General features: G+C 40.4%; 2 protein-coding genes across 6 annotated transcripts in view; one reads left to right on the top strand and one right to left on the bottom strand.

The window, feature by feature from the left end:
- Positions 1-12673, bottom strand: part of MS4A4A (membrane spanning 4-domains A4A) — a 127164-nt gene that overhangs the window by 44999 nt on the left and 69492 nt on the right. Inside the window, exon 1 of one of the 3 annotated variants that reach the window (XM_077962779.1) lies at positions 194-333. The exons of the other annotated variants lie outside the window; for them this stretch is intronic. The gene's annotated coding sequence lies outside the window, so the exon portion shown is untranslated. Of the gene's footprint in view, positions 1-193; positions 334-12673 lie in introns of those variants that run through there. 3 annotated transcript variants of the gene reach the window in all.
- LOC698152 (membrane-spanning 4-domains subfamily A member 4A-like) overlaps positions 11210-12673 on the top strand; it is a 37171-nt gene continuing 35707 nt past the window's right edge. Inside the window, exon 1 of one of the 3 annotated variants that reach the window (XM_015114073.3) lies at positions 11210-11435. The gene's annotated coding sequence lies outside the window, so the exon portion shown is untranslated. The remainder of the gene's footprint in view (positions 11436-12673) is intronic. The other 2 variants (XM_077962780.1, XM_077962781.1) reach the window with 2 other exon arrangements.

Raw genomic sequence — 12673 nt, forward strand, 5'->3', positions numbered from 1 at the left:
CTAGTACACAAGACCAGAGCTGGAAGTTGGCTTTGCATAAAGTCCTCCCAGAAGACACCAGATTAGGCAGGAATTCAAAGCACATTTTCTTGTCCACTCTCTCCCTCTTGTGGCTCAATTAAATATGACAGGTCAATGTCAAAATGAAGGGGATAATAGGAAAAACAGAAAATCTGGGTTGTATATTCATTACCTTCATGACTCACGTGAATCACTTTCTTTCCCTGGGCCACAGTCTTCTCATATTTCAGTGTAGGAAGATTTCCACGTCTCTTCTAACTCTGATGTTCTATTTTTATAAGATGTAAATCAGGTCTCTCAGATACAGCCCAGTCTAAGCAAAGCATCTCTATATTGTAAGAACTAAGTGTCTGCGCGCGCGCGCGCGTGTGTGTGTGTGTGTGTTATTTCAGCAACTTCTCAGTGAGAGTCTCAACGACTTTAACATTGCTCTAGTACAAAAAAAGGAAGTGGTATTTGTAGGGCTGAGTTCATTCCGTGTGTCACACACTCACAGGAAGGTAACCCAGGGCCATTCAGGACACTGTCTAACCTCAGGAAACTTGGTCATAGGGCCAGTATGTGGGGCATGCAGGATTACAGTCTAAGTTTCCTGGCTTCAAGAGAAAGCATATTCCTTTCATACGTATCTATAGCGGATTGAATACACTTAGAAATGAAGATGCCAAAGGAAGAAAGAGGGCACAAAAGGAGCTGTGATGGTCTAGTGAAATGTGTCACAGAGAGCACCTTACCAGTAGCATAGACATATATTAATAAAAACTTAAAACACTGGCATTTATTTGAAACCCCCCCTCTTTGTTTCATATGTTAAAACACTTCATGGATGTGAATCATGTAAACTGTTCTGTCTCATATGAAATTGACTTAGCAATAATTAAATTGCAGAATTGTAAGGATTAATGTGTGCCCTAAGGAGGTTTTTAGTAACTTAAAGATGTTGATTATTTCTAAGTGTACAGAAAAGCAACCAAAAAGAAACTGACTGGAAAATGTCACGTATAAGAAGTAAAACAAACAAACAAAAAAAAAAACAAGGACCTAGACCCCGAAATACCACTGGACCCAGCAATCCCGTTGCTGAGTGTATACCCGAAGGATTATAAATCATTCTACTATAAAGACATATGCACACATATATTTATTGCCGCACTGTTCACAACAGCAAAGATTTGGAAGCAACTCAAATGCCCATCAATGATAGACTGGATAAAGAAAATGTGGCACATATACACCATGGAATACTATGCAGTCATAAAAAAGGATGAGTTCGTGTTCTTTGCAACAACATGGATGAAGCTGGAAACCATCATTCTCAGCAAACTAACACAGGAACAGAAAACCAAACACTGCATGTTCTCACTCATAAGTGAGAATTGAACAATGAGAACACGTGGACATAGGGAGGGGAACATCATACATTGGGGCCTGTTGAGGGGTGAGGGTCTGGGAGAGGGATAGCAGTAGCAGAAATGCCTAATGTAGATGACGGGTTGATGGGTGTGGCAAACTACCATGGCATGTGTATACCTATGTAACAAACCTGCACATTCTGCACATGTATCCCAGAACTTAAAGTATAATTTAAAAAAAAAAAAAAAAAAAGCTTGCAGTGAGCTGAGATCCATCCACTGCACTCCAGCCTGGGTGACAGAGCAAGACTCCATCTCAAAAAAAAAAAAAAAAAAAAAAAAAAAAGACAAAGCAACAGAACAGAATTCACAAAGCATACTGAAGATGAGAGAACTTGGGGTGAAGGTTCTGAAGGTATAGGAAAAAGCTAAGACGGTGCTAGGAGTTTTGCGAGAAGACATTTTGGTAGGGAGGATAACAGAAAAAGGGGAGGAGATGACCACAATTGGGACTACAGAGCAAGTATTAAGAGAACTCTTTGTATTCCTGGACTTCTTAAAATTGAGTACCACCTCCTACATGTCTTTGTGGTCAATGGTGAACAGGCCATACCACGAGTGCTGGGAGAATTTTCCTGATGCCGGGATTTGAGGTTTCCATTGCTGATTCATCCTAATTTATTCTCGAAGATATGCTACTTTTGGGGAAGAAACTGGGGAAAGATTGAAAAGTAAATCCCAGCTTGCATTCCTGGGACAAGTAGTCCCCAAGAGATTTATAACTTTAAGCTTGGTTCTGAACTGAGATCATTGTCTCCTCTAGTAACCTGAGGCAGCATCAAGACATCACATCCTACTCTCTGTCCTTACAATAAAAGGCCTCAGTTTGCTATCCCCAAGTCCAACTTGGCCCTACCCTCCAGAGACAGGTATGAAGATGTAAAGAGAGGGCCAAAGCTTATGGAATACATCCTACTCAGAAGAGAAGATAGGCACAGGGCCAGGTTCTACGCGTCCTGGCTCAACACCAACAGTAGAATTAACAAGCCTTTAGTTGCATCTGGAGAACTCCAGGTTCATCTAGAGCAGTAGCTCTTAAAATGTGGTTCCCAGAGTAGTAGCATCAGTATCACCTGACACTGTGGTTGACATGCAAATACCCTACCCCACACCTATTGAATCAGACACTCTGGGTGTGCAATCTGTGTTTTAACAAACCCTCCAGATTATTTTGATACACACTCAAGTTTGTTATCTACAGGCTTATAGCAGTAATTGGTAACGTTGACTCTACGGTAGACTCAGCTGAAGAGCTACAAAAACTGTTGACTCTCCATCCATAATCCATATTAATTAAATCAGAATACCTGGTAATGGGGCTCATGTGTTAGTATGTGTTAAAGTCACCCAGGTTATCCAAATGCTCAGACAAGATTGAGATCCATTGCTCTAGAGGCAAAGGCAGACTTCTTGGAGAGCCTTTTGCTTCTGTATTCGTCCTTTCAGCTAACTAGTAGAAAGGCCCAGGCCTTTCTCACATTAACTTTTGTTAAGCAAGTTCTAGTCCCATCTCAGGTTTGTGCAGGTGATTTTTTTTTAAACATAAGCTTGGGACTTTAATTTTTATCTGATTAAGTTTGATCTGTATTCCAACACTAATGTTCCAGACTTTTGGGTTGTATCTTCAATCTTGACACTCTCATTTTATAAATTATACTTCTTGTTTTTGGATCATTTGCAAATAGGATCAGCAACTAAATTCTTGATGAAAAGATTAAGTGGTTGAAGATCCAACCAAGAGACTCCACAAAGGATGACATGAACAACCCCTGCATAGGATTTCTACCAGATACAATACATATAACTGGTTGTTCAGGGCATGGTAGGCAGTTATAGTACTGATTCTCTGGTTTTCCATATTTAGAGTCAGCCCTGAGTCATTCATTGGCAGAGACCAGCTGGGCCTGGGTGTCATCTGATCACCTTTGTTTCAGGATCAGTCCCGAGCCTGTGAACTGAGGCCTCTTCAGTACTTCTTCTGAACTAATAATACAAGATTTCAAATGCCAGGTATAGGAGAAACCTAGTGTTGGAGTTATCTGGGCCTTGGTTTTTAAAACACAAGTAAGCACTTTGGGAACCCGAGGCGGTTGGATCACAAGGTCAGGAGATCGAGACCATCCTGGCTAACATGGTGAAACCCTGTCTCTACTAAAAATACAAAAAATTAGCCGGGCGTGGTGGCGGGCACCTGTAGTCCCAGCTACTCGGGAGGCTGAGGCAGGAGAATGGCAGGAACCCGGGAGGCGGAGCTTGCAGTGAGCCCAGATGGCGCCACTGCACTCCAGCCTGGGTGAGAGTGCGAGACTCTGTCTTAAAAAAAAAAAAATGTAAGGACAAAGGATGTCAAGATGTATAACTCTGATGTTCAGATGTTCAGCCTTCTGCTTCAGTCTTCCTCACTTGACTGTCTCTCTAGCCCTGAAGGAAATATACCAATGCCATGCCATGAAATTACCTCATAGGCATAATTGTTGTACATTCTGACTAGACACAATCAGAAGACGGCACGGCTTGAGTTTCACCACCGGCCCCTAAATGACTGCATAACAGCTATCACATAGTCTTACTGAACTAATGTCCCTGGGAACTTGAACTCCAAACTCTTTGTGCTGATCCTTTGTGCTGAAAAGTGCAATGTTGCATGCCCTTTCCCAGCTTCCTCTTCTCCAGGGACTTTCATATCTTAACTGTTCCTCTTACAGTACTCTCAGAGCTTTTCTCCACCAACCGCTTTTTTTTTTTTTTTCCGTTTCAAGACACATCACTTTTTGTTTATTTCATTATACAAATTATTGCTTTCAAATCCATTTTTTCATGCATACATGCATGGCCGTTTCTATTGCTTTAGTTAAATTGTCTGGTCTGGCACTTTATTCATTTGTATTTTTTCTATGATTACTAGGTGGGCATTCTATTCTCATTTTCTGTCATTCAGTCTATTTCAACACAATGCATCACTTGTATTAGTTATTGTACACTCCATTTTAATTTCTGATAGTACTGTCTTTACTTCAACATTAGTTTTTATTAAAATACTTTTGGCTAGTCATACTCATTCCATATGAACATAAAGAACATTAAGTCAATTTCCACAAGAGAGTTATTTGAAAGTATATTATATTACATCTGAAAAAAGTTTGGAATAACTGACAACCAGAAATAAGTCAATACAGTTAAGTCTCTGTTTATGTTTCTAAATAAAAGATGTGTGTCTTTCCCCATAAAAGTTCTTCATGTTTCCAATTGAGTGAATTCCTGAATACTTTATATTTTTGTTTTAATATGACCAAAATATATTCATTTTAGGCATTTAATCTGGTTATTAACAATTAAAAATCTATAAATAGTCATTGGGCTTGAAATTAATCTTATTTTGGTAACAGATATTTGTATTATTTACCTCTAGTTTTATTTTTAGTTAATGTGGGCTGGATTTTTTGTTTTAATTTAGTGAGGTTTTATTTGGGATGAATATATGGACAATTGTTGCCTATTTACCAAGGATTCTTAAAAGCATGCTTTCTTTAGTGCTGACTCATTCAAGTATTTTATAATTCAAATCATCGTTTTTGGCTTACATTCCTCAAAACTTATATATGTTAAAAATTCTCATGAGTACTATTTTTTTTTTTAGTTTCTCACACTCCTGGGCATTTTATTTGATCATAAGATTCTAAACAACATATCATTATAAATGCCCTCCTTTGTCATACTTGAGAATTTTCCTTAAATCTTTTGTTGCCTAATATTAATATTCCATCCCTTGTCTATTATTTTGGATTTTCTGACCTTTATTTGCCTTTCCTTACCCTTACATTCACCACTATAATACGAACCTTTGGAACAGACATGGGATTTTGTCACTGTGCTGCTTGAATCCTTCTGTGGCTGCACATTGCCTCCATGACAAAGCCCAATGTCACTAGGAAGCATCTGAAGTCCTGTGAATTCCACATTTTGCACATCCAGGATCTTATCTCTCACCCAAATGAAACTGTCACTTCTCCCACTGTAATAGAATCATAACAAAGTTACTGCGGTTCCCCCAGTAAGCCAAACTGTTTCAGGACTCTAGCCTCTGTGCACACTGATTCCCCTACCTAGAATGCATATGGCTGCAAGCATCTGCTCTTCTTTGAAAGCACAATTTGAATGTTAATTTTCAATGAAGCCCCCTCTTCCCAAGGGAAATTTTAGCCAACATATCTTACCTTTGTGCTCTCATGATGCTCTTGGGGGTTTGATTGTGGTATAAGTTGGGGTTAGTTGATTGGCTTTGATTTTAGTCAATAGACTGGCTTTGATTCTAGTTGGTTCCTGGGTATTGGATGAGGCTTCCCTGATTACTGTCTCTCTGCTCACATTTATTATGTTGGGCATTCTGGTCCACAAAGTTCCCTTAGGCAGGGGCCACAGTTGGCAGACAAGTAGTATCCTTACAGCTTAGTGCTCATCTGCTGTCTAAATGCTTTCCAGGGTAACACAGTGTTGTCCCTGCCTATGGAGTTTAGGTGGAAGCAGGACCACTGGGCTATAAGCTGGGCTGTCTGGTTACCAAAGGCAAAGATTGTTGGAGTTGCCCACCCTATCATCTGGGTGTTTCTGGGGCAAGAGAAGTCTGCACTTCTTGGTGATTTCAGCCAGAAAGAAGTCGGACTGCTGAGCTGGAAGCTCCAGCACATGTGGCTCACCTGTCTACCAGTGGTAGGAGTGGGTAGGGTTGCCCTCTCTGGCATCTGGATGCTTCCCAGGGAAACAGGAGGCTGCACCTGCTGGCTCAGCTCACAGAGAAGTAGGCCCACTAGGCCAGAACTCTAGCAGACATTGCCCAGCAGGCTAACAGTGGCGGGGTTGGGTTGCATTACCTGCCCTGCTGTCAGGGTGTTTTCTGTGATCACAGGAGGCTGTGCCCTCTGGCTGACCCCATACAGAGTGGAGCTGCTGGGCCAGGGCTCTAGTAAGCGTTGCCCGCATGGCTGCCAGTGGTGTGGGTGGGTGAGGTTGTCCACTCCACAGGCCAGGTGTTTTCTGGCACACCTAAAGCCTGCAATTTCTGGATGAGTTCACATGTAAGAGGGACTACTGCTCTGGAAGCTGTAGCAAGCATTGCCTGCCCGGCTACTAGTCTGGGTGGTGGGTGCATTGCCTGTCCTGCTTGTCTGAGTACTTTCTGGGACAACAGTAGGCTATGGCTACTGGCCAAGTCCAGGCAGAAGTGGAAATGCTGTGTAAGCAGGTGGCACGAGGAATATTATGTGGAGATTATTTCAGAACCCTACAACAGTCCCTAATCAAGAGAGGCAAGAGCGAAAGGACACAGGAACCCTAAGAGGGCTATGGGACTGCAAGTGTCCTTTCTTGATAGAAGGCCCAACAATTAGCTCAGTTGTCTGTGTTAAATGTCTGGTAGTTTGTACCCTGTTACGTACCCTCTAGGCTCCATCAATCATATTCTAATCCTACACAACCATTTTTTAACTCTGTATTTCTCCCACCTCCTCAAGCCAAGCCATCATCCTATTTTTATCAGGACTATTGCTTATGGCTTCTGAATGTTCCCTGGTTTTTTATATATTCTGGATATATAGATCCTTTCTTAATTATGTGTATTAAAATATTATCTAATATTCTGTGGGTTGTCAATTTTTGCTATGTGTATTTAGAGGTTCTGTTATTAAATACATACACACTTAAACTGATTACATCTTTCTGAAGATTGTACTATTTTTATAATTAAAAATTAGTCCCTTTGCTCACCAGTAACATATTTTGCTCCGAGGTCAATTTTCTTTGATCAGTTTTTTTGGGTTAGGGTTTGCTCGATATATCATTTCTCATCCTTGTACTTTACACTTTTTGTATGCATTAACATTTGCTTCTTTTAAATGGTAATTAGTTCAGTTTTGACCTTTTAAAATTTTGTCTGAAATGTTTGCATTTTATTACATATGACATATTTATGTATATATTTGGGATTAAATCTACCATCACACTATTGACTTTCCTGGAGGAAATAAATGTTCTAAATGTTGTTAGAATTTGATACATCAAATGCACATGCTTTAATTTTTAGGATTACAAGAACACACAATAAAAGACTTTATAACTTTACACTGTTGGTGGGACTGTAAACTAGTTCAACCATTGTGGAAAACAGTGTGGCGATTCCTCAAGGATCTAGAACTAGAAATACCATTTGACCCAGCCATCCCAATACTGGGGATATACCCAAAGGATTATAAGTCATGCTGCTATAAAGACACATGCACACGTATGCTTATTGCAGCACTATTCACAATAGCAAAGACTTGGAATCAACCCAAATGTCCATCAGTGACAGACTGGATTAAGAAAATGTGGCACATATACACCATGGAATACTATGCAGCCATAAAAAAGGATGAGTTAATGTCCTTTGTAGGGACATGGATGCAGCTGGAAACCATCATTCTCAGCAAACTATCGCAAGAACAGAAAACAAAATACCGCATGTTCTCACTCATAGGTGGGAATTGAACAATGAGATCACTTGAACACAGGAAGGGGAACATCACACACCGGGTCCTATTGTGGGGGGAGGGGGGAAGGGATAGCATTAGGAGGAATACCTAATGTAAATGACAAGTTAATGGGTGCAGCACACCAACATGGCACATGTATACATATGTAACAAACCTGCACATTGTGCACATGTACCCTAGAACTTGAAGTACAATTTAAAAAAAAAAGACTTTATAACTACTAAAATTAATTGGAGAGAGAAATAATGCAATAAAGGGGTATATAGAACCTTCAATCAAAAAAATAGAAATCATTTTTTGTTCATTTGTTTGTTGTATTTGGTTTCTCTATTTTACAGTATTGGTTTTCTTAAATATTCAGTGTTCATTTACACTTTCATTTGGCAATTTCTCTTATCATGCCAGGGAATGTAGGTCCTGCTTACCACAGCCTACGTCTGGTGACTGCGAGAGAAGAGGGGGCATAAAGACAGGTTATACATATAGATTGGTTGTGACATAGTTGAGAGAAAGCTCCAGACTAAGGTGACCTGTGTGTCTTCATCATCAGAATCCCAGCTCTAAAGTATGAGCTCAAGACTTTCATTAGGGAATCAATTCCATAAGGTTCTCTGCTTTTTTCTTTTCTTTTATACCCTGTGAATGGAAGCTTAGACCTTAATTCTCATCTCTTTCCTGTTTTTTACTCAGAGCTGGCACTCACATTCTATATACTTGTGTAGACCAGAACCATGAAACAGTTTTTTTTGTTTGGTTTTTGCTCATAAAACAGTTCTCATGTTTTGCTTTGGGGATAAACTACCTTGTTATGTGATGCCTGTGTGAGGGAAAGCAGATCAACTGACCCAGCTTTTCCAATATGATTTTAAAAATTAATTAACAACTGCTCTGGGCTCTGACCTACTTCTCTGCTGCTTATAGTTTTGACACTGAACTTGAGCTCTTTTTTATTTGCTTTTATTTGTATAGTAGTTAGTTTTGTCTTATGCTTATTTAGAGGTAGGGTGATTCTATTTCTGTTTTTCTGTCAAATTTCATTTTTATTGTTCTATTTTTTTGTTTGTTTGTTTCTGAGACGGAGTCTCGCTGTGTTGCCGGGGCTGGAGTGCAGTGGCATGATCTCAGCTCACTGCAAGCTCCGCCTCGAGGGTTCACGCCATTCTCCTGCCTCAGCCTCCCGAGTAGCTGGGACTACAGGCGCCCGCCACCACACCCGGCTAATTTTTTTTGTATTTTTAGTAGAGATAGTGTTTCACCATGTTAGCCAGGATGATCTCGATCTCCTGACCTCGTGATCCACCTGCCTCAGCCTCCCAAAGTGCTGGGATTACAGGTGTGAGCCACCGCGCCCAGCCTATTGTTCTTTATATCACCATAAGTCCTCAAATCACTTGTCTGCTAATGATAACACTAATAAGATCTCACTTCACACCATATGGAAGAGGAGGAAAGATTGACATCTGTTCTTAGTCTAGAATTTCAACCTCTCTTATAAAGTCATGAAACTCTGTACCTTTGTCTTCCGTAGTGCCACATTTTCCTAGTTTGCCTGTTATCTTCTTTAATCTCTTTTTTGTCATCCTCTGGGAACTCTTATTTCTGATAATACTGTTCTATACTCTAGCAAAAAGGGTTTGATCTTTTCTGCCTCCGCCCACAAGCCCGGGTGAGCTCATTCCTCTGGGTGAAGAGCTATTGGCTTTACCTCTACAACCATGTTCTCATTCCCCAGCTCCTGCGAGTTATCCAACTTTCGTCAACCTCATTTGAAGGACCCACACAATTCAAATTAAATATGCTCAAAGTCTTATTCTTTGTTCCTCCAGTTCTGTCGTTGTCCATGTCTATTGCCTTAGTGAATGGCTCCATCACTCATTCAGTTTCCTAACCCAGAATCTCAGTGTCATCCTTTCCTGTTTTTTTCTCCTGATTTACATATCCATTATATCAACAAGTACTGCCATTTCTCACTCCTAAACATCTTTCAAATCCATTCATTCTCTCCAACTTCACTAGCATCACAGGTAGTTCAGGTAACCATCATCCCTTCCCTAGAGAACTGCTTCTTTCTTGACCCTAATTCCCTGATTTCAGTATTATGTATTCCTATTGTTGCTTTACATGAAAACCAGGACACTATTTCTGAAATATAACCCATTTTAATTCTGAGAATTAAAATAATTTCAGATTATAGACAACAAAGTTTTTGGGATTAGGCAAAACTGGATGTCAGTCTCATCTATACCAGCTATAGGAATATCTCTGAGTTTCAGTTCCATCTTCGGGAAAATGGGAATAACAACATTATCTAGCTCCGTCCTTCTTCCATTTGTGTGTCTTTTGCTTATTCATCAGGTCTCCAATTAGATGTCTCCTTATCTAGGAAGTCTCCTCTGCCTACCCAACGTTGAGTTCTTTGATCCTCCTATGAGCTCTCTTAGGATACCCTATTTTACCTTGCAGATCACTGATTATAATCGGTTGTAATGATTTATTTACTCATTAGCATTGCCACTTTACCTTGCAGGTAACTGATTGTAATGGGTGACTTATTTACTTGTCTGTATTGTCAAGTAGTCTACAAAATCCTTGAGCGAAGATGATTTTTCACCATTTTATCTGAAGCACATGGATTATGGTAGCTTTTCTCTAAGAAAATGCTGAATCAATGAAAACTGCATGCCACTTTGTTTTCCTCCTCCATGTAAAGTAGGCATTATTTTATTTTACAAATGAATCAGGTTCAGGGGATTAACAAGGTCATGCAATAAATGATTGCCATTGGGTTTGTCTTAGTCAAAGACCAGCTTGTTCTATGATACCAGCGGCTTCTTTAACTTAGAAAGATGTTGTATTAATTATTGCTGTACAACAAACTTGTTCCCATTTTATGGCTATTCATGTTGGACCTCCAAAGGTGAAATATCATGAAAATAAGATATTTAAGTTGTGTATATTGAGACACAATTACTTTTTCACCAACCTAATACAATAGTAATAGTAGTTCTCTGGGAAGACAAGAATACTATGGAAATGTGTGAAATTGTGAAAGGGGGCATTTATAAATTACCATTTACTTAGCTTGTGTATATGACAATCTTTGAGCAGAGTCTGGCACATAGAAAATCCTCCACCACTGATACCCACAGTAATTAGCACTATTACTTTCATAGGAAAGACTGTATCAGGCAGCCACTGCTTTTTCAACACATTTCAAAATAGACTTCCACACCCATATTGGGAACACAAAATCAGTTAATGCTTCCGATACAAAACAGGAACTAGTTGTGGGTCTCAGAAATTCTCAACACATCCTTTCAGGTTCCAAACATCTACTAGAAGAGGAATGCAGATTTAAACTGAGTGAGGTGTGGAGTGGGGGAAGCTGACTGGGTCTGGACCAAAGAGAACTTCGAGGAACTTGCCCAGAGCCCTGCACGCATCAGACCTACCGCAGACACTGCAGGCCCGAAGAAAGGTAGGCCCAGGGACTTGCCTTCCTAGGTTTCGGGCTGATGGTTTGGTTCACTTCCCGGGTTTAGGATTTCTGGGAGTGGAATGAGAAAAAAAATGAGGACACTTCCCATGACACAAGCTGGTAGTCAGGGTTGGGGTGGGTTGTGTGCACCTTTAAATGTGCATTTGGTGAGGGGATGAGGAACAGTCTTTGCTACAGTTGATGGGAGTTAGAAAAGCCTCCTCAAGGCTGACACTGGAGCTGGATGAGATTTTTTTAAGTTACTTTTGTCCCTTAAGTTCTCAGGATTCCAAAACACTGTAAGCAATATTTTAAACTTTTGATTGATTACCTCATCTGCTGTTAATGTCCTTCTTCCATGGTCTTTATGCTTTGTCTCTGACTGGTTATTTTTATAATTCGAGATTTAAGAAAAGATCTACCATGTGCAGAATTTGGTGTACATGGAGTAGGGCACAGGCAGGGTCTTGCATATTTAGATGGGCTGTGGCCTGCCTTCGTTCTCCAGTGGTCTTTGGCACTATTCATGGGCACCCAGGCAGTAAACGGAAGCTGCTCATGATAAAATCTAATGAAAAATGCTTTGTAGACTTTTAGCATTCTTAGGATAAGAAAGAAGCTTGTAAGAGTCGTGGTCATTGTAATCCTTCCCCAGATGAAGTAAATGAAACTCAGAAAAGGGGAATAATGTACCCAGAATCACACAAGTTAATAAAAGGGCTGAGAGCAAAAAACCCAGAATTCTTGGTTCCTAGTCCAGGCCTTTCCACTTCCCATGCCACCACTTCTGCATCCCCATCATCCTCCTAAAAACTATCCAGATTCAGGCCTCATTTTGGGTTTCTAGTCTATTTGATAACTTTGCCAAGAAAAAGGGGGTGACCATGTGTACCACTCTCCTCATGCTCTCTCCTTGTGATTGTGGCAGGGGGTGGGGTGGGGCGGGGGGGATGGTGACATAAAAATAAGGAAACAAGAGACTGGTGGTGCTGCTGATCCACAAAGAGACTGGGGCCAATCAAAGAGGGAAAGGTGGTCTAGGTTCCCTCCCCTCTTTATGGGCGGGGGGCGGGGTGTGGGGAAGACATTGTAGTTGTCAAGAGCCTGATGCATATAGGTGATGTGACAAAACCAAGGTTTAGATTCTTCTCCAACCCAAAAGAAATGTCCCTCCCTCATATGCATCCAATATTCTCTGCAGTTAAAAAAATATATATTTTGATTGTAGAGAAGTGGAG

This window comes from Macaca mulatta, chromosome 14 (assembly GCF_049350105.2).
Source record: "Macaca mulatta isolate MMU2019108-1 chromosome 14, T2T-MMU8v2.0, whole genome shotgun sequence".
In the NCBI taxonomy this organism is placed as follows: domain Eukaryota; kingdom Metazoa; phylum Chordata; class Mammalia; order Primates; family Cercopithecidae; genus Macaca; species Macaca mulatta.